Source organism: Callithrix jacchus, chromosome 8, assembly GCF_049354715.1.
Source record: "Callithrix jacchus isolate 240 chromosome 8, calJac240_pri, whole genome shotgun sequence".
NCBI classification, from domain to species: Eukaryota; Metazoa; Chordata; class Mammalia; order Primates; family Cebidae; genus Callithrix; species Callithrix jacchus.
This window is the reverse complement of record NC_133509.1, coordinates 109,117,931-109,145,711: the sequence shown is the minus strand read 5'-3', so window position 1 is coordinate 109,145,711 and position 27,781 is coordinate 109,117,931. Positions and strand designations below refer to the sequence as shown.

General features: G+C 39.0%; 1 protein-coding gene and 1 pseudogene across 2 annotated transcripts in view; one reads left to right on the top strand and one right to left on the bottom strand.

The window, feature by feature from the left end:
- The window catches only part of LIN52 (lin-52 DREAM MuvB core complex component), a 124,710-nt gene that overhangs the window by 11,595 nt on the left and 85,334 nt on the right, over positions 1–27,781 (bottom strand). The gene's annotated exons all lie outside the window — the stretch shown is intronic.
- Positions 22,977–23,512, top strand: LOC103795859 (glutathione S-transferase Mu 2 pseudogene; annotated as a pseudogene).

Here is a 27,781-nt window from a genome sequence, read left to right as displayed (position 1 = left end):
AGCAGGAACATAAAATATGGGAAGTGTCAGCCATGATGCCTGATGATTGAAGGCAGAAGTAGAAGAATTTTAATTGTCAGGCATTTGAAAAATGTTGCATTCAAGTGAAAGACTGTTTCTCCATCAACTCTCCTTGCCCTGCCCTCTTTTAAGAGCAAAACAAGACTAGATTTCAAAAATGTAATCTTTCTTATCATCCTTCTTCCTATTAAAAACAAACCAAAACAATAGTAAAATAACCCCAAGATCTGTGTTAGAGAAATTAGAGCTAACAACTTCTTATTTGTATTTTGTTTCCTTTTTGGAGGACCTCACAGGCCTATTTCACAGTTTTACTCGGTTTCCTTTTCAAGGGTAAAACTCAATTGAATGAAAGGCAATGAGATCAAAGCAATGAATTAATACTCTGGGGGCTAGAAATTTTATTAAATACTCATAAATTTGTGCAGAACATTCATGCTTCAGGGCCTTTACATAGTAATACATCCTGGTGAAACGCTTATTATGACCAAAGGCTAGTAGCTTCACAGTCTTAATATCCTCATCCATAAAGTAGGAACAGCAATAATAATCTATCATGTAAGGTTAAGACAGAAGAACAACAACTAGTCAAAGTGACTTGATCAGAAAACAAAATATTTTGCCCAAAGTTAGACAGAGTAACTGATTCATAGGCTAGGTTCCACTCTCAGGAAAATCAGACCAGGATCACAGTACAGATTATTTCAAATGACTTGCATATTCAGACAACTTTCCTGCCTTGACTGTCTATCTGACTTCAAGGTGCTGGCAATGGCTGAAGTCTAGGGATGATGAAGGTCTAGTCTTCTTGACCCTCAGGGCAGGGAAAGAGTTACATCTTCACATTGAGAAGCCAATAAAAACCTCTCTTGATTATAATTTAGATAAGAACCACTGGATTGAATAATAATGTCTAAAACTCCCCTCGCTGTTTCACCTTGAGATGTCCATCACTGGGTTAAACATGATGCTAATTGCATTTGGATTGATTAATTTCTCTCACTCCTGTCTATTCGAATAACGCTTAACAAAATAATCATAGCACCCAGAGCCAAATCTTTTCCGTCAAAGGAATGAAGCCATCAGAACAGGCAGAGATGAAAGAAATGAAGATGACCCGTAATTACTGCTACGGTGATATCATTACCATATTATACAAAATGAGTATGGGGGGAAAGAAGGGTGGAGGGAGGAGGGGCTGAGATTATTTATTTTTTTTAATGGAACCCTACAACCTAAGAATACAGATTTGACATCAAGTGGAACACATAGAGATACAGAACTTTTTTTAAAAAAAATACAAATCTTGCTCATGAAATTGTAAAATCCAACAAACACTGAGGCATCAAGTGTCTTGGGCTGTGAGCAGGTATTATTCACACCACTATTTTTTCGTCGCAATAACACTTTGTGTATGACTTGCATCGAGATTTAAGATGCTCTCTTCATACCACAAGCATTCCTATGGTTATTGGAGAATTTTTCTTTAAGCCAGGAATAATATCATTTTAGTTTTAGAGGTGGCCTTGTTTGTAAAATTAGAATCTGGGTTTTAACTGAAGCTAGTTCTAGTTTAAGGCACACACGAAAAATGTCTATGAATTTTTGTGTATGGTTCATTGGACAACATTATGTATTTAATTTAAAATACTTGTGAGGATGAGGATAGTATTTCCCTATAAGCTATTTTGTTGTTTAATAGGAACTTTTAGTACTTATGACAGAAAACCTAATCTACCTTAGGTATAAATCTATCACATATTAGATGGTGGTCTCAGATGAATTACATAGGTTTTCTGTGCCTCAGTTCCTTCCTCTGTCAAGTGGAAGTATCTACCTTACTGAGTCACTGTGAGACTTAAAGATAACACAGTTAAGTACTCAATAAGTGCTGGCATAAGAAAAAAATTCCCCCATTTAACTTATGCCTATTGACAGAACCCTAGACAATGTTTTTGCTACTACATTTCTGAAAGTTAATTCAACAGAACTTGTAAAGTATCTTGCACGTAGATTTTACCAAATATTTGTGAAATAAATAAATAGGACACTTAGAAGGTACATAATTTGAAAAGACTAGAAATATCTGGGAGATATTTTTGCTATGGTATTTTGAAGGTAGAGCCATCATTAGATAAAAAACAATAAAAATAGATACTGAAGTTATTCTATTTAGCTTGGACAAAAAGGCATATTCCTCTATTTTCTTACATAACAAATATCCCCAAATAAAACAAGCACATATATTTTGAATTTGTAATAATCCAGTGATAAACAGGAGTGCTTTAAAATAAAAAAAATGTATTTCTCTCAGGTTAAAATGAGAATCAAAACCATTTACTCAACTCATTGTTTTCTGCTTTCTTTTTGGTTAAGAGAGGCAATGCAATACACTGAAAAAGGTTTTATCTTATCTGGCTTTGGAATTAGACAGATCTAGATTTTATTCAAACCCCAGCCCCCATTTCAAATTTTAAGACAACAAACAAGTAATTTACTTTTCTGAGCGTCAGTTTTCCTTGGAAAATGGGAATTATACAACAGACTTTAAAGGCTCTTATGTGATTAAACAAGGTAATACACAAAAATCTTTCTTCTTTTTTACTTTTTTTTTCTTTTTGAGATGGAGTCTTACTCTGTCACCCAGGCTGGAGTGCAGTGGTGCGATCTTGGCTCACTGCAACCTCCACCTCCTATTCAAGTGATTTTTGTGCCTGAGCCTTCTGAGTAGCTGGGATTACAGGCATGCACTACTACACATGGATAATATTTGTATTTTGAATAAAGATGGGGTTTCACCAAGTTTGCCAGGCTGGTCTTGAACTCCTGGCCTCAAATGATCCACCAGCCTTGGCCCCCCAAAGTGCTGGGATTACAGGAATGAATCACCATGACTGGCCAAAAATCTTTTATACCGTATAGGAGAGATGTCAATAAATGGCACTTAATAATTTTTATCTTTTGTGTCTAAGCTCAAATGTCACCTCTTCAGAGAGGCCTTCTTTTTTTTTTTGAGAGGGAGTTTCTCTCCGTCGCCAGGCTGGAGTGCAGTGGTGTGATGTCAGCTCACTGCAACCTCCGCCTCCAGGTTCCAGGGATTCACCTGCCTCAGCCTCCCAAGTACCTGGGACTACAAGCATGCGCCAACACACCTGGCTAATTTTTGTTATTTTTAGTAGAGACAGGGTTTCACCATGCTCTTCAGGCTGGTCTCAATCTCTTCACCTTGTGATTCACCCATCTCGGCCTGACAAAGTGCTGGGATTACAGGCATGAGCCACTGCGCCCGGGCCCAGTTACTTTCTTTAATATCAACCCATTTACTCCCTTCAAAGCACTTAACAAAATCTGAAATCAACTTTTTTTCCCCCCTGAGGCAGGGTGTTGCTCAGTTGCCCAGCCTGGAGAACAGTGGCACAATCCTGGCTCACTGCAGCTTTGAACTTCTGGGCTCAAGTCCGCCTCCCTCACCCTCCCAAAGTGCTGGGATTACAAGTGTGAGCGACCAGGCCTGGCCTTGAAATTAACTTTGTTTATTTACTTTCATGCTCCATGAAGTTCTGAAGAACCTCTTGCTGTATTCCCAGCAATTAGAACAATATCAAGCATATAGTTGGAGGTCAAAAATGTATCTGTTGAAATAATATACTCAGAGGGAGGATCCAAGATGGCCAAATAGGAACAGCTCTGGATTGCAGTTTCCAGTGAAAACATAGAGGTCGCTGCAGGTGATCCCCAGGCAAGCAGGGTCTGGAGTGGACCTCCTGCAGTCCTACAGCAGAGGGGCCTGACTGTTAGAAGGAAAGCTAAGGAACAGAAACAAATACCTTCATCATTAACAAACAGGACATCCACTCAGAGACCCCATCTTAAAGTCACCAGCTACAAAGACCACAGGTAGATAAATCCACAAAGATGGGAAAAAACCAGTGCAAAAAGGATGAAAACACCCAAAACCAGAATGCCTCTCCTCCTCCAAGGGATCACAACTCCTCACCAGCAGGGGAACAAGGCTGGATGGAGAATGAGTCTGATGAATTGACAGAAACAGGCTTCAGAAGGTGGGTAATAAGAAACTTCCGTGAGCTAAAAACACATGTTCTAACCCAATGCAAAGAAACTAAGAACCTTGAAAAAAGGTTTGATGAAATGCTAACAAGAATAAACAGCTTACAGAGGAATATAAATGAATTGATGGACCTGAAAAAACAACAAGAGAACTTTGTGAAGCATACACAAGTTTCAATAGGCGAACTGTCCAAGCAGAAGAAAGGATATCAAAGGTCAAAGATCAACTCAATGAAATAAAATGAGAAGGCAAGATTAGAGAAAGAGTAAAAAGAAACGAACAAAGCCTCCAAGAAATATGGGATTATGTGAAAAGACCTTATCTACGTTTGATAGGTGTACCTGAATGTGACGGAGAGAATGAATCCAAACTGGAAAACACTTTTCAGGATATTATCCAGGAAAATGTCCTCAACCTAGCAAGGCAGGCCAATATTCAAGTCCAGGAAATACGGAGAACACCACAAAGATATTCCTCAAGAAGAGCAACCCCGAGGCACATAATCGTCAGATTCACCAGGGTTGAAATGAAGGAAAAAATGCTAAGGGCAGCAAGATAGAAGGGTCGGGTTACCCACAAAGGGAAGTCCATCAGACTCACAGCAGATCTTTCAGCAGAAACCCTACAAGCCAGAAGAGAGTGGCGACCAATAGTCAACATCCTTAAAGAAAAGAACTTTCAACCTAGAATTTCATATCCAGCCAAACTAAGTTTCATAAGCGAAGGAGAAATAAAATCCTTTACGAACAAGCAATTGCTCAGAGATTTAATCACCACCAGGCCTGCTTTACAAGAGCTCCTGAAAGAAGCACTAAACATAGAAAGGAACAACCAGTACCACCCCGCCACTCCAAAAACATACCAAATGGTAAAGAGCATCGACACTATGAAGAAACTGCATCAAATAACGGGCAAAACAACCAGCTAGCATCAAAATGGCAGGATCAAATTCACACATAATAATATTAACCTTCAATATAAATGGGCTAAATGCCCCAATCAAAAGACACAGACTGGCAAATTAGATAAAAAGTCAAAACCCATTGGTGTGCTGTATCCAGGAAACCCATCTCACATGCAAGGATATACACAGGCTCAAAATAAAGGGATCGAGGAAGATCTACCAAGCAAATGGAGAGCAAAAAAAAAAAAGCAGGCATTGCAATCCTAGTCTCTGATAAAATAGACTTTAATCCAACAAAGATCAAAAGAGACAAAGAAGGGCATTACATAATGGTAAAAGGATCAATGCAACAAGAAGAGCTAACAATCCTAAATATATATGCACCCAATATAGGAGCACCCAGATACAAAGAGCAAGTTCTTAATGACTTACAAAGAGACTTAGACTCCCACACAATAATCGTGGGAGACTTTAACACCCCATTGTCAATATTAGACAGATTAACGAGACAGAAAATTAAAAAGGATATCCAAGACTTGAACTCAGACCTGGACCAAACAAACCTAATCGACATTTACAGAACTTGCCACCCAAATTCACAGAAAATACATTCTTCTCAGCACCACATCACACCTACTCTAAAACTGACCACATAATCAGAAGTAAATCACTCTTCAGCAAATGCAAAAGAACGGAAATCATAACAGTCTCTCAGACCACAAGCAAACAGTCTCTCAGACCACAGTGCAATCAAGTTAGAACTCAGAATTCAGAAATTAACTCAGAACTGCACAGCTTCATGGAAACTGAACAACTGGCCCTTGAATGTTGACTGGATAAACAATGAAATGAAGGCAGAAATACAGATGTTCTTCGAAACCAATGAAAATGAAGACACAACATACCAGAATCTCTGGGACACATTTAAAGCAGTGTCTAGAGGAAAATATATAGCAATAAATGCCCACATGAGAAGCAAGGAAAGATCTAAAATCGACACCCTATCATCAAAATTGAAAGAGCTAGAGGAGCAAGATCAAAAAAACTCAAAACCTAACAGAAGACAAGAAATAAGATCAGAGCAGAACTGAAGGAGATAGAGACAGAAAAATCCCTTAAAAAAAATCAATAAATCCAGGAGCTGGTTTTTTGAAAAGATCAACAAAATATAGCACTACCAAGATTAATAAAAAAGAAAAGAGAGAAGAATCAAATAGATGCAATAAAAAACGATAAAGGGGCTATCACCACAGCTTCCACAGAAATACAAACCACCATCAGACATTACTACAAACAATTCTATGCACATAAACTAGTAAACCTGGAAGAAATGGCTAAATTCCTGGACACTTGCATCCTCCCAAGCCTAAACCAGGAAGAAGTTGAAACCCTCAACAGACCAGTAACAAGGGCTGAAGTTGAGGCAGCAATTAATAGTCTACCAATCAAAAAAAGCCCAGGTCCAGTTGGGTTCACAGCTGAATTCTACCAGACATACAAAGAGGAGCTGGTACCACTCCTTCTGAAACTATTCCAAACAATCCAAAAAGAGGGAATCCTTCCCAAATCATTTTATGAGACCAACATCATCCTGATACCAAAACCTGGCAGAGACTCAATAAGAAAAGAAAACTTCAGGCCAATATCCATGATGAACATAGATGCAAAAATCTTTAATAAAATACTGACAAACTGACTGCAACAACATATCAAAAAGCTCATCCATCACGATCAAGTAGGCTTCATCTCAGGGATTCAAGGCTGGTTCAACATATGCAAGTCTATAAACATAATTCACCACATAAACAGAACCAAAGACAAAAACCACACAATTATCTCAATAGATGCAGAGAAGGCCTTCGACAAAATTCAACAGCCCTTTATGCTAAAAATTCTCAATAAACTAGGGGTTGCTGGAATGTATCTCAAAATAATAAAAGCTATTTACAACAGACCCACAGCCAATATCATACTGAATGGGCAAAAACTGGAAGCATTCCCTTTGAAATCTGGCACTAGATAAGGATGCCCTCTTTCACCACTCCTATTCAATATAGTATTGGAAGTTATAGCCAGAGCAACCAGGCATGAAAAAGGGTATTCAATTAGAAAAGAAGGAAGTCAAACTGTCTCTATTTGCAGATGACATGATTGTATATTTAGAAGACCCCATTATCTTAGCCCAAAATCTCCTGAAACTGATAAGCAACTTCAGCAAAGTCTCAGGATACAAAATCAATGTGCGAAAATCACAAGCATTCCTATACACTAATAACAGACTTAAAGAGAGCCAAATCAAGAATGAACTGCCATTCACAATTGCTACAAAAAGAATAAAATACCTAGGGATACAACTAACAAAGGACATAAAAGGTCTCTTCAAGGAGAACTACAAACCACTGCTCAATGAAATAAGAGAGAACACAAACAGATGGAGAAACATTCCATGCTCATGGTTAGGAAGAATCAGTATTGTGAAAATGGCCATACTGCCCAAATTTATTTATAGATTCAATGCTACCCCCGTCAAGCTACCAATGACCTTCTTCGCAGAACTGGAAAAAACTACCTTAAACTTCATATGGAACTAAAAGAGAGCCTGCATAGCCAAGTCAATTCCAAGCAAAAAGAACAAAGATGGAGGCATCACACTACCTGACTTCAAACTATACTACAAGGCTACAGTAATCAAAACAGCATGGTACTGGTACCAAAACAGAGATATAGACCAATGGAACAGAACAGAGGCCTTGGAGGCAATGCCACACATCTACAACCATCTGATCTCTGACAAACCTCACAAAAACAAGCAACAGGGAAAGGATTCCCTGTTTAATAAATGGTGTTGGGAAAACTGGCTAGCCATGTGCAGAAAGCAGAAACTGGACCCCTTCCTGACACCTTACACTAAAAACTTCAGATGGATTAAAGACTTAAACATAAGACCTAACACCACAAAAACCCTAGAAGAAAACCTAGGCAAAACCATTCAGGACATAGGCATAGGCAAGGACTTCATGACTAAAACACCAAAAGCATTGGCAACAAAAGCCAAAATAGACAAATGGGACCTAATTAAACTCCAGAGTTTCTGCACAGCAAAAGAAACAATCATTAGAGTAAACTGGTAACTAACAGAATGGGAAAAAATTTTTGCAATCTACCCATCTGACAAAGGGCTAATATCCAGAATCTACAAAGAACTATAACATATTTACAAGAAACAAACAAACCCATTCAAAAGTGGGCAAAGGATCTGAACAAACACTTCTCAAAAGAAGACATATATGAGGCCAACGAACATATGAAAAAATGCTCATCATCACTGGTCATTAGAAAAATGCAAATCAAAACTACATTGAGATACCATCTCACGCCAGTTAGAATGGCGATCATTAAAAAATCCGGAGACGACAGATGCTGGAGAGGACGTGGAGAAATAGGAAGACTTTTACACTGTTGGTGGGAGTGTAAATTAGTTCAACCATTGTGGAAGACAGTGTGGTGATTCCTCAAGGACCTAGAAATAGAAATTCCATTTGACCCAGCAATCCCATTACTGGGTATATATCCAAAGGATTATAAATCGTTCTACTATAAGGACACATGCACACGAATGTTCACTGCAGCACTGCTTACAATAGCAAACACTTGGAACCAACCCAAATGCCCATCGATGATAGACTGGACAGGGAAAATGTGGCCCATATACACCATGAATACTATGCAGCCATAAAAAATGACGAGTTCGTGTTTTTTGTAAGGACATGGATGAACCTGGAAACCATCATTCTCAGCAAACTGAAAAAAGAACAGAAAATCAAACACTGCATGTTCTCACTCATAGGTGGGTGTTGAATAATGAGAACACAGGGACACAGGGAGGGGAGCATCACACACTGAGGTCTGTTGGGGGGACCTGGGGGAGGGACAGCGGGGGGTGGGGAGTTGGGGAGGGATAACATGGGGAGAAATGCCAGATATTGTTGATGGGGAGGAAAGCAGCAAACCACATTGCCATGTTATACCTATGCAACAATCCTTCATGTTCTTCACATGTACCCCAAAACCTAAAATGCAATATATATATATTCATATGTGAGGAAAGAGGAACTCTGTTTCCTTTTCAGTTCCTTTTTTTTTTTTTTTTGAGATAGAGTCTCTCTCTGTCGCCCAGGCTGGAGTGCAGTGGCGTGATCTCGGCTCACTGCAACAACCTCTGACTTCTGGGTTCAAGTGATTCTCCTGCCTCAGTCTTCCCAAGTAGCTGGGATTACAGGCATGAGCCACTACACTTGGTTGATTTTTTATTTTTAGTAGAGATGGGGTTTTATCACGTTGACCAGGCTGGTCTTACAGGCATGAGCCACTGTGCCCCGCCTCAGTTCTTAAACACCAAGTATGAAATATTTTTGTTTAAGTAAAGTTACATACATATTTTACCCTTTAACCCAGAAATTCCACTTTAGAGTTATTCAATAGGACATGCTTATTCAATTCAGCACACTATTTATATAATATGCCTAGGAATATGAGAATGAGAATATATATTATATAACATATAATATATATAATATATCTAGGAATATGAAGATGAGAAACGACTCAAATGTCCATCAATAGGGAGGGGAATAGTTGAATAAACGACGGTATATATTACAGAGTACTGCTCAGCTGTAAAACGAAATGAGAAAGATTCCTATATATTGCTATGAAGAGACCTCCAGAACATACTTTTAAATAAAAAAGCAAGGTACAGAAGAGTGTGCATAGTATCTTACTTTACACTCAAATTTAGGAGGAGGGGAAAATACATTTAAAAATGTATATATATTTATATTTTTAAAAGGATAAGGTTTAGTATATGTCTTTTCTAATTAAGATGGTTACCTAGGAGAAGCAAAACAGAGGGGGAAGAGAGAGAGATGGGAGGTAGATACTCTAAACGTAACTTATTTTATAGTTTTTACTTTGGGACACTATATAAATATGTGTGTGTGTGTGTGTGTGTGTGTGTGTGTGTATATTTGTATATATGTGGATCAATATATATTTGTGTGTGTGTGTGTGTAATTTTTTTTGTGCTGGGGGGACAGAGTCTTGCTATGTTGCCCAGGCTGGAGTGCAATGGTGCAATCTTGGCTCACTACAAACCTCTGCCTCCCGAGTTCAAGCAATTCTCCTGCCTTAGCCTCCTGAGTACCTGGGATTACAGTTGCATGCCACTATGCACTGCTAATTTTTGTATTTTTAGTAGAGATGGGGTTTCACCATGTTGGCCAGGCTGGTCTCGAACTCCTAACCTCAAGTGATCCACCCTCCTTGGCCTCTCAAACTGCTGCAATGATCACAGGCATTAGCCACCGTGCCCAGCCATACCTTACATATTAAAAAACAAAATCTATTAAATAAAAAAAAGCAATCTCTAAAATTTGAAATGAATGGAGAGTAATTTGAATCTGTAAGGTCTGGCATAACTACACAGGACAAAAGCAAATTTTATTTTTTTAAAAATTTATTCTTTATAGACCTCCCTTCAAGAAAGAAAAAGTGAATTTTAAAAGACATATTCTGACTATAAATTCCTGGAAATGCATAACCTAAGAATATAAAAGAAGCAGAGGCTGGGTACAGTGGCTCACACCTATGATCCCGGCACTTTGGGAAGCCAAGGTGGGAGGATCACTTGAGGCCAGAAGTTCACAATCAGCCTGGGCAACATAGGCAACATAGTGAGACCTTGTCTCTACAAAAACAAAAAAACAAAAAAAAATTAGCTGGGTGTGGCGGTGCACACCTGTAGTCTAGCCACTTGGGAGACTGAGGTGGGAGGACCACTGGGGCCTGGAGGTTGAGGCTGCAGTGAGTTGTGATCGTGTCACTACACTCCAGCCTGAGCAACAGAGTGAGACCTTGCCTCAAAAATAAATAAATGAAACAGAAACCTTAAGCTGCCACCAGGAGTCTTGTTGTTATATGTAGTTAGTTATTTTGAAGTAACTTTTATTGGAGGTTAAATAAATTATGTTAGTTATTAGGAATCAAGATTTTCAGCATTAAAAAAAGAAATCATTATAAAATCAAATACACAACATAAATACCCCCAAATATTTTAAATTTGAACAGGGTACATTATTGGTAAGAATATTGATTTTTCTCTTTTCACAAAAACTGTATTTACCAACCCTGTTCATAGAACAGGCCTAGAGACAACGACAGTCTCTTAACAGTTAATACTATTAGTGCCTAGATTTCTACTAAAAGAAACCAGGGTTCCTTGGAGAAATGGATGAGATTCCAAGTCTAGAGAAGTAAGCGAACCAGGGATATCCTGACATGTCTGAAAGTAAGAAGATTACTAGGGTCTTCCATGTTGCAGTCTAACAAAAAATAAGGAAAAAAAATTTTAAATAGAAGAAAAAAGAAATAAAGAAAAAAAATTACCAGGGTCATGTTAAAAGACACAGCAGCCAGCTTGAAGGGGCATCCACTAAAGATGGGACCATTTTGTAGTAAAAAAGAATGACTGTAATAGATCTAAATACAACAAATACAAACATCTATGATATTTAAAAAGAAAAGTCTCAAGTCACTTCATCTCATTCTGAAAATTGACAAATCAAAAGAGAAAAAACATAGCATTTTTCCTGCCATTCCTCTTTGAAATTTATTTCAGGGAAGCCAAACAATTTCTGATTTAATAGAATAATAATTATTATCATTACTGTTATCATTTTGAAAATAAGATGACTGATACTGCCCAAAGTCACTGATATTCACTCAAACTGGAACAGACAGATGTCATGTCAGTCTTGATGTGAAGGAACAGGAAGCACACAGTACCATTATCAAGTACTCTTGCCAAAAAGACTGAATCCAATCCCAATTCATTCTCTAGCTCTATCAGCTTACAGGAAATTTTGGGGAAAAGAAGAACATGTTAAATGATATCACTAGGATACAATTATCCAAATTTACAATGTAGGGACTGGGTATGGTGGCTCACACCTGTAATCCCAGCACCTTGGAAAGGCAACGTGGGTGAATCGCTTGAGCCCAAGAGTTTGAGACCAGCCCAGGCAACATGGAAAAACTTCATCTCCACAAAAAACACAAAAATTAGACAAGTGTGGTGGTGTGTGCCTGTAGTTTCAGCTACTTGGGAGGCAGAGGTGGGAGGATCATTTGAGCCCAGGAGGTCAAGGCTACAGTGAGCCAAGACCACACCTGTGTACTACAGCCTGGGTGACAGAGTGAGAAAATGTGGGGAATCCTATAGGACAAACAACTCAGCCTCTTCATTAATTAATGGGGAAAAACCTGGAGGAACTAGGGACTGCAGTTGTAAAGAGATTAAAAGAGACTTAAGATTCTTGTCAACTAAATGCAAATGTACAGACCTTGTCTGGATCCTGATTCAAACAAACCAATTGTAAAAAACACAACCTTGAGCCAAACTGGACAGAGACTATTAGATGTTATTAAATAATTATTATTTTATTCTGTTTGATGTGTTAACAATTGTGTTGTTTTAAAAAAGCAGGGATCTTCTGGTTATAAACACGTACGAAAATATTGATGAATGAAATGGTATGACATTTAGAATTTGCCTTAAAATATTCCAGCAAACAACATAAATAAAAAGTGTGATAAAGAGGGTGCAGATAAAACCAGAAAGTTGATCATTTTTGAAGCCAGGAATGGGTACATGGGGTAATTGTAACATTCTCTCCAGTTAGCTTAAAATTTTCCATAATAAAAAGAAAACCTCACCAAATGCTTCCCTGGAAATATAGTTTTTTCTCATTATCACTACATATCATAATATAATTCATAATCTATAAGCAACATGAATGAATACTCAGGGAGAGTAGGCCAGGGAGCAGAGATGGGGATGATTAATTCCCCTGAGGCCATGGAAATAGATGGACAGAAAAAGCTTTAGAAAGGGGTAACTTTTCATGTCACAAATGTTTATTTCCATCGTTAAATTCTTTGGATGAGGAACAAATTACATACAACCAATAATCAAATGCAGATTATATATTTTTAAAAATCTACCAAATCAAACTGAGGTTAAGCCTAATAATAAGGAACTACTACCTCCCAATCTTTCTGTCTCTTAATTATTTAAGAAATCACACTTATGAATCTGAGAACACAATTTTCACTTTGTCCATAAAACAGCTATGAGGGAAACTCCCCAGCTCAACATGTTGCTTCTACAAAATTCATTGGCATGTGGAGAGAAAGAGTCCTTGGTTACTTACTTACTGAATCTTCTCAGAAGGAGCTTTTGAGATAGGTAGGAAGACTAACTTTAAGGTTCAGGTCAGTTTTATAGCTAACAAGTTACAAAAAGGAATAGCTTAAGCTAAACTTCCACTAGTCTAACTAAATTTCTACTATTTATACTTTGCCCTCACACTATCAATAACTGTGTATATAAATGATGACCTCACTAATCCAATTTCATGATATCATTCTTTTTTTATTTTTATTTTTATTTTTTTTAAGATGGGGTTTCACCTTGATGGCCAAGCTGGTCTTGAACTCCTGACCTCAGGTGATCCACCCATCTGGGCCTCCCAAAGTGCTAGGATTACAGTCGTGAGCCCGGCCCTGACATCATTCTTTAACTTCATAGATGCTGATTTGTCCGATCAGCAACTACATTATTTAGCTGCTAATTTGATTGTTAATTGTTTGCATTGTGGTTTTAATATATATGGTTCATTTTCTCAACCTGACTGAACAATAAATTCATCAATGGAAAATACTTTTAAAGATAATTTCCCTAATGGACTTGGAAAAAATGCACAATAGTTAGGATACAGCAGCTCACACCTGTAATCCTAGCACTTTGGGAGGCTGAGGCTGGCAGATCACTTGAGCTCAGGAGTTCCAAACCAGCCTGGACAACACAGGGAAACCCCTTCTCCACATAAAATACAAAAAATTATCAGGGTGTGGTGGCATGTACCTGTGGTTCTAGTGACTCAGAAGGCTGGGGCCTGGGAGGCAGAAGTTACAGTGAGCCAAGATTGCGCCAAGGCACTCCAATCTGGGTGACAGAGTGAGACTCCGTCTCAAAAAAAATAAATAAATTAATTAAAAGCACAATATACAACAGCCATCTAGTCAGCCTTAACTTTAAAAAACTTTTCCTTTAAAATCATGTAGCAGTGGCCGGGCACGGTGGCTCACGCCTGTAATCCCAGCACTTTGGGAGGCTGAGGTGGGGGATCACGAGGTCAAAAGATTGAGACCATACTGGTCAACATGGTGAAACTCCGTGTCTACTAAAAATACAAAAATTAGCCAGGCATGGTGGCACACGCCTGTGCCAGCTACTTGGTCCCAGCTACTTGGGAGGCTGAGGTGGAAGAATCGATTGAACCCAGGAGGCAGAGGTTGCAGTGAGCCGAGATTGTGCCACTACATTCCATCCTGGTGACAGAGCAAGACTACGTCTCAAAAAAAAAAAAAAAAAAAAAATCATGTAACAGTACAAAGGTACAATTTCTGTCTTAATTTGCTTATGAATTTGTTTTAAAGCCACATCATAGTCAGATAAGAACCTGATTGATGTGTCTTCTTAGGAAGTCATATGGTAGTGGTTATTTTCCCATGATTAGAAATAACAGCTAATAAACTTTCTGTTTTTTCAGAATATGTGAAACATTATTGATGTTTCTGAATAATCTTATTTATAAAATTCATGAACTACTAGTTTAAAATAATTAAAACACAAAAGTATCCTCAGCCAGAAAATTATATTAGACTGAGTATAATAGTTTGTATCACTGAAACCCTAGTGCTTAACCTGTATATGGTTAACACACAGTAAATGTGTATTAAATGAAATAATACTATTTCAATGATAATACAGACCATAATTTAGGATCTTAAAATAAATACATAATCAATATGGCAAAACACAATCGGGGGGGAAATCTGGTTAATTAGATTCTGTATAAGCATAAGCATTTACTAGAATTCTTTTTTTTTTTTTGGTCTCGCTCTGTTGCCCAGGATGGAGGGCACTGGTGTGATCACAGCTCACTGCAGCCTCAACCTCCTGGGCTCAAACAACCTCCCACCTTAGCCTCCTAAGTAACTGGCCATCATGCCTGGACTGGCTTTTTTCTTTTAAAAAAAATTTTTTTATAGATGAGGTCTCGCTATGTTGCTAGGGCTGATCTTGATCTGGCTGTAAGTGATCCTCTCACTTTGTCCTCCTAAAGTGTTGGAATTACAGGTGTGAGCCACTGTACCTGGCTCTATATTCTTCCTTTTTTTTTTTTGAATCAGGGTCTTGCTTCATCACCCAGGCTGGAGTGCAGTGGCATGATCACGACTTACTGCAGCCTCAACCTCCTGGCTCAAGCGATCCTCCTACCTCTCAGTCTCTTGAGTAGCTGCGATTACAGGTGTGTGCTACCACACCCAGCTAATTCTTGTATTTTTTGTAGAGACGAGGTCTCACTATATTGCCCAGGCTGGTCTTAAACTCCTTGGCTGAAGTGATTCTCCCACCTCAGCCTCCAAAAGTACTGATATTATAGGTACGAGCTACTGTGCCCGGCTGGGCCTATAATTTTTAATAATCAAATCTAAAATGTCTTTTTTAATTTAATTAATTTTAATTCATTTAAAACAATGCCAAAGTAAAAGTGAAAAGAAGCATTTTATATGCCAGACCACTGGCCTCAAAATCAGGTTAGAATTCTGAACTAGTTTAATCAGTTAGTCAATATTTTACTGTGTGCTGAGACACCAACAGAGATCTACCATTCTTCCTTAAAAAATTCCTCCTCTCTCCTTTGAGCACTTAAGTTTGCTCACAAAGAATTAGTCCTCTGTGTAGACACCATACAGGTAGAAAGCTTTGTAAATATGGAGTGCTTTCCACAGCCCCCCGCCGCCACCACCACGCCGCAAGACCTTCAAGAGGAGGGCCAGGTGGGGGATATCAGGAACAGATCCTATTTCAATAAACTGAATGTCTTTCAGATAGGTTAGAATTTATAATGTTAGTGGTTCTCAGAATGTGGTACTTGGACCAAACTACATGAGCATCACTTCAGAACTTGTTAGGCACCATACCAAATCTACTCAATCAGAAACTCAAGAGCTTGAATACAGAATCCATAGTTTAACCAGCCCTACAGGTGATCCTAACTCATGCTAAAGTCTAAGAATCATTTGCTTATATTATCTAGGCTCTTTCATTTGGTTTCCAGTTCCCTGCAGTGCTAATTCATTACCAACAAAGGAGGTAGACTTTCATTTTATCAAAATTATAATCATAAAGCATACTTCTCACAATTAAACCACAACGGGGGATGTCTTTTAGAAAATATGACCAACAGAAAGAGAAATGAGAACATTTAGCCAAAATGGAGTCTTGCTCTGTTGCTCAGGCCGGAGTGCAGTGGTGTGATCACAGCTCACTGCAACCTCCGTCTCCCAGTTCAAGCGATTCTCCTGCCTCAGCCTCCTGAGTAGCTGGGATTACAGGCACACACCACCACACCCGGCTAATTTTGTACTGTTAGTGGAGACAGAAGTTTCTCCATGTTGTTCAGGCTGGTCTCGAACTCCTGACCTCAAGTGATCCACCTGTCTAGGCCTCCCAAAGTGTTGGGATTATAGGCATGAGTCACCACACCTGGCCAAAAGAATTACAACTTTTTACGAAAATTGTAGCCCTCTTTTTATTGCTATCTATTGTACTCAGTGTTAAGGCTACAGTACAGTCCTTAACCTTGAGGATCTTGACAGAAGACAGCATGGACAATAAATTATTATCAAACAATAGCATAAATCCTATACAAGTATACAACACATTTATGAGGATAGAATGAAGACAATTAATTCTGCAGAAGACTTGGTTTGAATAGACAGGAAAAGCTTTAGAAAGCTGATGTGCTGAATGAGCCTTTAGAAATGTATTATTGTGTTTTTGTTTTGTTTTGTTTGTTTGTTTGAGACAGGTCTCACTATTGCCCAGGCAAGAGTATAGTGGCATGATCGTAGCTCACTGCAGCCTCAAAATCCTGGGTTCAAGTAGTCCTCTCACCTCAGCCTCCTGAGTAGCTGGTCTATAGGTGCATGCCACCATGCTCAGCTAATTTTTTAATTTTTTTTGTAGAGATGGGGAATCAAGTATGTTCGCCAGGCTGGTCCTGAACTCCTGGCCTCAAGTGATCCTCCCACCATGGCCTCCCAAAGTGTTAGGATTACAGGCGTGAGGTACTACACCCAGCCTCTGTATTTTTTTGAAGGTAGAAGAACTACAAAAGCTAGGCGGGGTGCAATGGCTCATGCCTGTAATCCCAGCACTTTGGGAGGTCAAGGTGGGTGGGTCATTTGAGCCAGGGGTTCGAGACCAGCCTGGCCAACATGGCAAAACCCCATCTCTACTGAAAAACACAGGTATTAGCTAGGTGTGGTGATACACACCTGTAATCCCAGCTACAGGAGGCTAAGGCATGAGAATCACTTGAACCTGGGAGGCAGAGATTGCAGTGAGCCAAAACTGCGCCACTGCACTCCATCCTGGGCGACAGAGCAAGAATTTGTCTCAAAAAAAAAAAAAAAAAAAAGCTAAACTAAACAAAACTAAAAAATTACAAAAGCTAAAACATTCATTTTAATAAAGACTACTTATTAATTAAGTCCCACTAATCTAGCTCTGATTTGATTAAGGGATCCTATTTCTAATAAATCCCAAAATCCAGAATTGAGTCAACAGACAAAAGACAATATGAATAACACACTTAAAGATTCCTACCATTAATCACATTCTTTGAACCACTTTCTCAATGATTGTTCAAGTTCAGCTTGAGCTGCTGGGTACATTCACTTCATCGGTACAATCAATGATGTGTCTTTGAGGTTAATGTCAATATAAAAATTAATTTCTATATGCCAGAATCTGTTCAGCATTTTAAGTGTATGGATTCTTTCTCTCAAAGTTACACTCTAAGCAAAAATGAAACAGGAATGTACGACTGAGATTCAAAAACAATAGGCCAGGTGCAGTGGCTCATGCCTGTAATTCCCAGTGCTTTGGGAGTCTGAGGTGGGTAGATAACCTGAGGTCAGGAGTTTGAGACCAGCCTGGCCAACATGATGTAACCCTGTCTCTACCAAAACCACAAAAAATTAGCTGGGCCTGGTGGCAGGTGCCTGTGATCCCAGCACTTGGGAGGCTGAGGCAGGAAAATTGCTTGAGCACGGGAGGCAGAGGTTGGAATGAGCAGAGATTATGCCATTGCACTCCAGCCTGTGTGACAGAGCAGAACTCCATCTCAAAAATAATAACAATACAAATAAATAACAACAACAAAAAACCAGAGGTATGATCAGTTGTTGTCATTCAGCTTTTCATGCCCCACGATAGCCAACCAACTGTAAATGAATTCACAATAAGTAATTCTTTTCCATCCTAGCTCAAGATATAAAATATCAAACTTTAGGGTCCCTTGAAATGAATCCTGAGGTTGATGAAAACAAAAAGGACTGTGTTTTTGATAAGTCACAGTCCCTAAATAACTCAAAAAGACAAAGGAGAGACTAATAAATGGCTGAGTGACCTAACGGTTTAGTAAAATGTATTTGGACCACTGGATGATATTTGTTATACTCACATTAAGATACAACCTTATCCAGGATGTTCTAATGCATACTTATGGCATAATATACAAATATTCCCTTACATCAAAAGAAAGCTGAAAATGATGGCACAAACCTTGTACATGAATGTTCACAGCAGCGTTATTCATAATAGTCAAAAAGTGGAAACAACCCGAATGTCTGGCTGATGAATGAATAAACAAAACAGTTTATCCATGTAATGGAATATTATTTGGCAATAAAATGGAATAAAATCCAGAGAATAAAAAGGTTAGTAGTTACTTTGGTCTAGCAGGGCAGGATGGGGAGAGTGAGGAGGAATAAGGAATGGCTCAAATGGATATGGAGTTTCTTTTGGGGTGACAGAACTATTAAAACATTAGACTGTGCTGACAGCTGAAGTATTCTATAAACATAGTCACACGCTGCAAAACATTTGAGTCAACAATGAACCACATACATGATGTTGGTCCCATAAGATTATAATGGAACTTAAAAATTCATATCTCCTTAGGGATGTTGTAGCTGTTGCAGCATCATCATAGCGGAACACATTACTCATGTGTTTGTGGTAATGCTGGTGTGAACAAACCTGGTATAAACAAACCTACTGCATTGACAGTCACATAAAAGTTTAGCACACACAATAATGTACAGTACATAATACTTGATAGATGACAATATTACTGGTTTATGTATTTATTATACTTTTTGTCATTATTTTAGAAAGTAGTCCTACTTATTTAAAAAAAAAGTTAAACTATAGCTGGATGTGGTGGCTCATGCCTGTAATCCTAGCACTTTGGAAGGCTGAGGTGGGCGGATCACTTGAGGTCAGGAGTTCGAGACCAGCTTGGCCAAACCTTCAAGACCAGCTTGAAACCTTGTCTCTACTAAAAATTGAAAAACTAGCTGGAAATTGCTTGAACCCAGGAGGTGGAAGTTTCAGTGAGCCGAGATGGTGCCACTGCACTCCAGGCTGGGAGACAGAGCGGGACTCAACCTCAAAAAAAAAAAAAAAAAAAAAAAAAAGAGTTAAACAGCCTGAGGCAGATCCTACAGGAGGTATTCTAGAAGACACTGTTATCAGTGGAGACAACAGCTCCATGTGTGTGGTTGCCTCTGAAGACCTTCCAGCGAGACAAGATGTGGTGATTGATAGAAGACAGGAATGCTGACAATCCTAACCCTGTGTAGACCTAAGTTAATGTGTGTGTTTGTGTCTTAGAGACAGGGCCTTGCTATGTCACCCAGGCAGGAGTATGGTGGCCCGATCAGGACTCACTGCAACCCTGAACTCCTCAACTCAAGTGATCCTACTGCCTGACTCTCCCAAAGCGTTTGGATTACAGGTGTGAGTCATTGCACCTGTCCTGAACAATTTTAAAAATGGAAAAAGCTTATAGAATAAGGATATAAAGAAAAGACTTTTGTATAGCTGTATGATGGGTGTGTGTGTGTATGTGTGTGTGTGTGTTTTAAGAGATGGGGTCTTACTCTGTCACCCAGGCTACAGTGCAGTGGTGTGATTATAGCTTACTGCAGCCTCACACTTCTGGGCTCAAGTGATCCTCCCACCTCAGCCTCCTGAATAGCTGGGATCTCAGGCACACAGTACCATGCTCAGCTAATTTCTAATTTTTCTGTAGAGACAGGGTCTTGCTATATTGCCCAGGCTGGTCTTGAACTCCAGGCTTCAAGCAATCCTGGGGCCTCGCTATGTAGCCCAGGCAGGAGTGTGGTGGCCTAATCATGGCTCATTGCAACCCTGAACTCCTCAGTTCAACTGATTCTTCCACCTTGGCCTCCCAAAGTGCTGAGATTATAAACATGAGCCACCACGCCCCAGCCTTGTGTTTTAAGCTAAGTGCTGTTACAAAAGAGTCGAAAAGTTAAAAAAAATTTTTTAAGTTTATAAGGTAAAAAAGTTATAGTAAACTAAGGTTAATTTATTATCAAAGAAAAATATTTTATTTTTATTGTTTTGAGACTGAGTTTTACTCTTGTGGCCTAGACTGGAGTGCAATGGCGTGATCTTGACTCACTGCAACCTCTGTCTCCTGGGTTCAAGTGATTCTCCTGCCTCAGCATCCCGAGTAGCCACACGTCACCACACCCAGCTAATTTTTTGTATTTTTAGTAGTGATGAGGTTTCACCATGTTGGCCAGGCTGGTCTTGATCTCCTGACCTCATGATCCTCCTGCCTCAACCTCCCAAAGTGCTGAGATTACAGGTATGAGTGACGTCTGGCCAAAGGAAAATATTTTAATACATTTAGTGTAGCCTAAGTATACAGTGTTTAAAAAGTTTACAGTAGTGTATAGCCTTCCACATTCACTCACCACTCACTGACTCACCCACTGAGCAACTTCTAGTCCTATAAATTCCATTCATGGTAGGTGTCCTATACAGATGTACATTATCATTATTATTATTATTTTCTTTGAGACAGGGTTTCACTTTGTCAGCCAGGACAGTGATGGAGTGGTGTGATCATGGCTCATTTCAGCCTTGATCTCCCTTAACCGAGGGCTTAAGTTATCCTCCTGCCTCAGCCTCCTGAGTTGCTAGGTCCATAGGCATGCACCACCATACCTGGCTGATTTTTTAATTTGTTTGCAGAGATGGAATCTCACCATGTTGCCCAGGCTAGGTGTACCATTTTAAAAAATGTATGTTTTAGCTTTGTTTTTTATTAAAAGAGAAAGTGTCTCACTTTGTTGTCCAAGCTGCAGTGCAGCAGCTATTCATTCACAGGCATGATCCCGCTAGTGATGAGAACACAAGTTCTGACCTTCAGTTTCCAACCTGGGCTGGTTCACCCTTCCTTAGGCAAATTGGTGGACTCTGCTCTCATAAGGTCACCATACTGATGTTAAACTTAGTACAGATACCTGATTGGCATAGAACACTATAGGTCAGAAGTCCTGGGCTCGACCAATCCTCCCACCCCACAGCCTCCTGAGTAACTGGGACTATAGGTGCCCACCACCATACCCAGCTATATTGTATCTTTACCCTACCTTTTATATGTTTAGATGCACCAATACTTACCGTTGTGTTCCAACAGCCTCTAGAATTCAGTACAGTAACATGCTGTACAGGTTTGTAGCCTATGAGCAATCAGCTATACCATACAGCTTAGGTGTGTAGTAGGCTATACCATCTAGGTTTGTGTAAGGACACATTATGTCTGCTCAGATGTACTTTATACAGTAGGAAAGAAAAAGAAAACAAACAAAAAAGAACACACTATGATGTTCACACAACAAAATCACCTAATATTGAATTTCTCAGAACACATCCCCAGAGTTAAGCAACATATGACTGTATTAAAAACCCACTGACTTGTACACTTCAAGTGGGTGAATTTTATTGTATGTGGAAAATATCTCAATAAAGCTGCTTTTAAAAATGGGTGATGTCTAGAGTTGAGCAAAAATCAAATGTAGAGGTGTAAAAAGACCTTCAGGTTCAAGTCAAACCCTTGATAAAGAGACTTCATTCACAAAGAAGAGATCTATGGCTACAGAAGCTGAGTTTCTTCACTAAAGACACAGGCACCTCTTACCTCTATCCTGAAGAACAAAGGAAACTTGTCCTGTCCTTCTGGCTTTGTTCTTGCAAAAGAACTGGCAGAAAATCTAATCCATCAATGCTCTGGATAAAAAACGTGAGCATTGGGACATTACTGCCATGTAATTCAAGAAAAAATACTTCATAAATTCAATTGTTTAAATTCAAGTAACACCAGAATTTGTATTTATGTTGCACCATTTCTAATAACAAAGTTACTATATTTTGACTTAAAAGTACAGTGCTTAGGTTATTTAAATACTATGAATAATTATTTGAAAAAATATTCATTTAACTACTCATGCCAAGAAGTCAGGATACAATTAGATTTAAAATAAGTAGATTAGATAAATGCAAATGCATTAAATACAAAAACCTTTAAGCGGGCGCAAGGGGCTCACGCCTGTAATCCCAGCACTTTGGGAGGCCAAGGTGGGTGGATCACGAGGTCAAGAGATCGAGACCATCCTGGTCAACATGGTGAAACCCCGTCTCTACCAAAAATACAAAAAATTAGCTGGGCATGGTGGCACGTGCCTGTAATTCCAGCTACTCAGGAGGCTGAGGCAGGAGAATTGCCTGAACCCAGAAGGCGGAGGTTGCGGTGAGCCAAGATTGCGCCATTGCACTCCAGCCTGGGTAACAAGAGCGAAACTCTGTCTCAATTAAAAAAAAAAAAAAAGTTTAACAAAGCTATATATTTAAACATATAAAAATCCACAAAATGAAAGATTAATGTTGCTATAAAAACTAAGTAGCCCGCTGGCAGACTCCACAGCAACCAGCATCATGCCTATGATACTGGGATACTGGGACATCCGCGCGCTAGCCCACGCCATCTGCCTGCTCCTGGAATACACACACAGACTCAAACTACGAGGAAAAGATGTACACAATGGGGGACGCTCCTGACTATGACAGAAGCCAGTGGCTGAATGAAAAGTTCAAGCTTGGCCTGGACTTTTCCAATCTGCCCTACTTGATTGATGGGGCTCACAAGATCACTCAGAGCCATGCCATCCTGCGCTATATTGCCCGCAAGCACAACCTGTGTGGGGAGACAGAAAAGGAGAAGATTTGAGAAGACATTTTGGAGAACCAGCTTATGGACAACCACATGCAGCTGGCCAGACTCTGCTACGATCCAGATTTTGAGAGACTAAAGCCAGAATACCTGGAGGGACTTCCTGAAATGCTGAAGCTCTACTCACAGTTTCTGGGGAAGCGGCCATGGTTTCTTGGGGACAAGATCACCTTTGTGGATTTCATCGCTTATGAAATCCACAACCCCCTATAAGTAGATATCATTTATTATTCTCATTTTATAAATGAAGGAACTGAGAAAGAGAAGTTACATAACTTGTTTAAGGTTATACTGCCAGTAAATGGCAGAGGCAGCATTGGATCTGGGTGGCCTGATCTCCATGTCCTGTGTTCTTAAGCATTTTGCTACAATTATCTCCCCATGGTCCCTGACATAAAAAAGTTCACAGACTAGCGATACACATACCATTATAATATGATAGTGCTATAACAGAAGAATGTAGGAGCACAGAAAAGCTAGGGAAATGAACAAAGCCTTTCAATAGTGAAGAAACACCATTCAATGTTTCAAATATTACAGGCACAAATTTCCCAAAATATATGACTTAAGTTTGCTTTAAGAATTAAAATGGGCCAAGCATGGTGACTCACACCTATAATCCCAGCACTTTGGGAGGCCAAGGCGGGAGGATCACCTGAGGTCAGTTAGAAATTACCCTGACCAATACGGCAAAACCCTGTCTCTATTAAAAATACAAAAAATTAGCCAAGCATGGTGGGGTGGGCCTGTAATCAAAGCTACTTGGGAGGCTGAGGCCGGAGAATTGCTTGAACCCAGGAGGTGGAGGTTGCAGTGAACCCAGATCATGCCACTGCACCCCAGCCTGGGTGACAGAGCAAGGATCTGTCTCAAAAAAAAAAAAAAAGAATTAAAATATTAAAATGAAGAGAGACATATAATAATATTGGATCTAAATCCATTTTAAATTCTAGGCCTATGTAAGTTTGGACTTTGCTCATATAACTGTTCATTACTTTTTAGACAACATTCTTTTACTAAGTTTCTAATATAATGGCTTTTGTTTTCCTTTTAGTACATAACATTTATTTAGCTTTTGTTAATGTCTGTCAATATAATTTACAACTTTTTCCCACAAAAATTTTATGAAATTTTTGGTAGATTAAAACAATGTATTTTATAGTCTTATTGTTACTGCTTTTGGGAAAATCATCTTTCTGAAACATTATTTTCTAATTGTTTCTGATGCAAAAAATACAATAGACTTGTTTGTTTGTTTGTTTGTTTGTTTGAGACAGGGTCTCACTGTCACCTAGGCTGGAGTATAGTGGCACAACTGCAACTCACTGCAGCCTTGACCTTCAAAAGTAATCCTCCTGCCTTAGTCTCTCAAGTAGCTGGGTCTACAGGTACATGTCACCATACCTGGTTAATTTTTTTTTTTGGTACAGATGGGGTCTTGCTATGTTGCCCAGGCTGGTCTCCTGGGCTCAAATGATCTACCCACCTCAGCCTCTCAAAGTGTTAGGATTATAGGCATGAGCCACTCTGCCTGGCTAATATTTTTCATTTAATGGCAGAATTTTTCAGAAACATGTTAAAGTATAGAGTACATCTAACTAATTTTTTTTTTTTTTTTTTGTACAGATGGGGTCTCACTATGTTGCCCGAGCTTGTTCAAACTTCTGGGCTCAAGTAATATACCAGCCTCAGTCTCTCTAAGTGCTGGGATTACAGGTGTGAACCACCAGGCCCTGGATTATTTACATCTTTAAACATTTTTCCTGGCCTTTGCCCAACTCCTTTCCTTCTGGAACTCTAATTACATGTATGTCAGAGTGCTTGATATTGTCCCGCTGGGGTTCTGTTAATGTTGCTTTTAATATTTTTCTCTCAGTACTTAATTTTGAACAGTTTCTATCTCTCTCTATAGTTTCTATTGCTTATAGAAAGTATAATATCATATCACATTACAGTCTTACATGAAACATCAAACTAAAAAAAAAAACTCTTAACTTTTCTATCTCTTCTGTTTTTAATCAGGGAGAAAATGGAACATTTAAACTCCAAGGCAACTTCTAAAAAGTTAAACAGGGTACTGTAGAGTTCACTTCACCAAAAATCATTTCCTTTTTTTTTTTTGAGGTTAGTAATTTGGTAAAATGTGACACTATGAGTTGTGGCAGGTAATCAAATAAATTAGTGGTTCATATTTACCTCAAAAACACACAAAAAGGGAAAAAATGCCCATTAATAATTATGCTTAAGACTCTGTAGAAGATACACAAGTCCTAAAAGAAGAAAAAAAGTCAGTCTCTGTAGAATTTAGATAAAAATCACTTCTAGATCTGGCCCTTACCCATCTCTTTATTTACTTATTCATTGGATATTTACTAAGCATCTGTTATGCACTAGGCAATGTGGATACAGTAATGAATGAGCCAGGTGAGGTCCTGGCACTCATGGAGTTCACATCTAAGGAACAACTTCATCTCTTCCTTTCTTCCACATGCTCCTGCTACACAGAAACAACTAGCAGGTCTTCAAATGCACCACGTGACTTTGCACTTCTGTTCCTGTGCATATTATTCCAATTACTTAAACAGGTCTATCACTCCTCCCCTCTTTCGTACTCCAGTACTGCTCATGTCCATCTGGCAGCTTTTTATGTGTTCTTCAAGACCCAGCTTCAAGTGTCTCTTCTGTGAAGCTTTTCCTGAAACCCCCACTCAGGCAGAGCTGATTCTTCCTTCCATCATGTCAGCGACGCACCTCACATAAACTTCTTTTACACTGAACTACGGTTATCTGATTACATGTGTGTCCCTCACTGGATAAGTACCTCACAGATGTTTTATCTTTGAGATCCTAGAATCTAACAGTGTCTCAGGCATAATATAAGCTCTAATTTTGAAACCACAGAAGCACATGATTGGCAACATGAACAAGCTTTAAAAGGGGATACGATGATAGATTTCTGACAGATCTCTTCAAATACACTATTTGTGTGGGAAAAATTTGCTTTCTTTCTATGTTGCAACTAACATCATAAATAACAACTGTGGCTGTAATTAAGAGAAGTGGAGAGATAGGAGAATTCTATTGAGATGATTCTAATTGTGTGGCAATGGAAATGAGATCCCTACCACTGGAAATGTTGGAGAGGAAATGGTGTTAGAAGAGGAATAGACTTATGATGCTGGAGAGACAGGAAATAAACGTGGAAATAAGGCTGAAGGTCCCTTACAAGTCACCAGAAAACAGCAACCAGAATACACGGAAAAGGAATATAACTCTTAAGGGAAAGGGTATTTCTTGGAATTTGGAAAAAGGGAGAAAAGACACAAAGGAGAAATTCAATATTAAGGGAAAGACAAAGAAGGTTTACTCAAGATAGTCTAGGTATTACTGGTAAAAGAGAACTTCTCTTGAAACAATAGAAAAAGAAATGTGGACTGGGGATGTGTGAAAAGAAGACATTTTAGAAACAGTCACTAAGGTAAGGCTCAAATCAATGAGACATCCCACATATGAAAATGTGTTTCATTTTCAAGGCCCATAGAACAGTTTCCAAATTTTAACATCCCTTTCTGTCCAGATTTTTTTTTTTTTTTTGAGACAAGATCACCCTGTTGCCCAGCATGGAGTACAGTGGTGTGATCTCAGCACACTGCAACCTCCACCTCCTGGGTTCAGGTGATTCTCCTGCCTCAGCCTCCCAAGTAGCTGGGCCTACAGGCACGGGCCACCATGCCTAGCTAATTTTTATATTTTTAGTAGAGATGGGGTTTCACCATGTTAGCCAGGCTGGTTCGAACTCCTGACCTCAAGTGATCCGCCCCACTACTTGGCCTCCCAAAGTATTGGGATAACAGGTATGAGCCACCACACCTGGCCTATGTCCAGAAATTCTTAACATGTAACCCAATTCCCTCAGGCTTTAGATTAAGTATGTTTTCTTTTACTCTAAATGCTGCTTGAAAATCTGGTTAATTTTTCTATTGGAATACTTACTAATTCAATGCAAGTACTAATAGCATTGCTATCCCCATTTATAAGTAACAAACTTATAACAGAGAGGACTGTAAGATTAAACATAAATATTATAAACAATGGTGCAATTCAAGATGGACACTGTTTATTTTGTGTATCTTCTATTGAAAGCAAAACTGGTAGAATCCTTAATTCTTATAGTTGAAAAGAATATCTGATCTAAACTCCCACCTAATATTCAGCAGTACCTCACAACATTCTAGAATTAGTTGCAGAGCTCTGCCTGAGCATTCCCACTGATAGAAAACTGTATTTTTGAGGGTCCATTTAATTTTTGGGCACTTGGAAAGTTCTTCCTCAATAGTGTGGCAAAACAAACCAACCCAAAAACAAAAATCCAGCCTCTCTCTCATTGTTCCTAATTCTGCCCTCCGGAATGTGACAAGGATCACTCACTGCCTAACTGCCCATGGTTTAGTCAAAGTAGATAAAATAGAATATAACAACTGT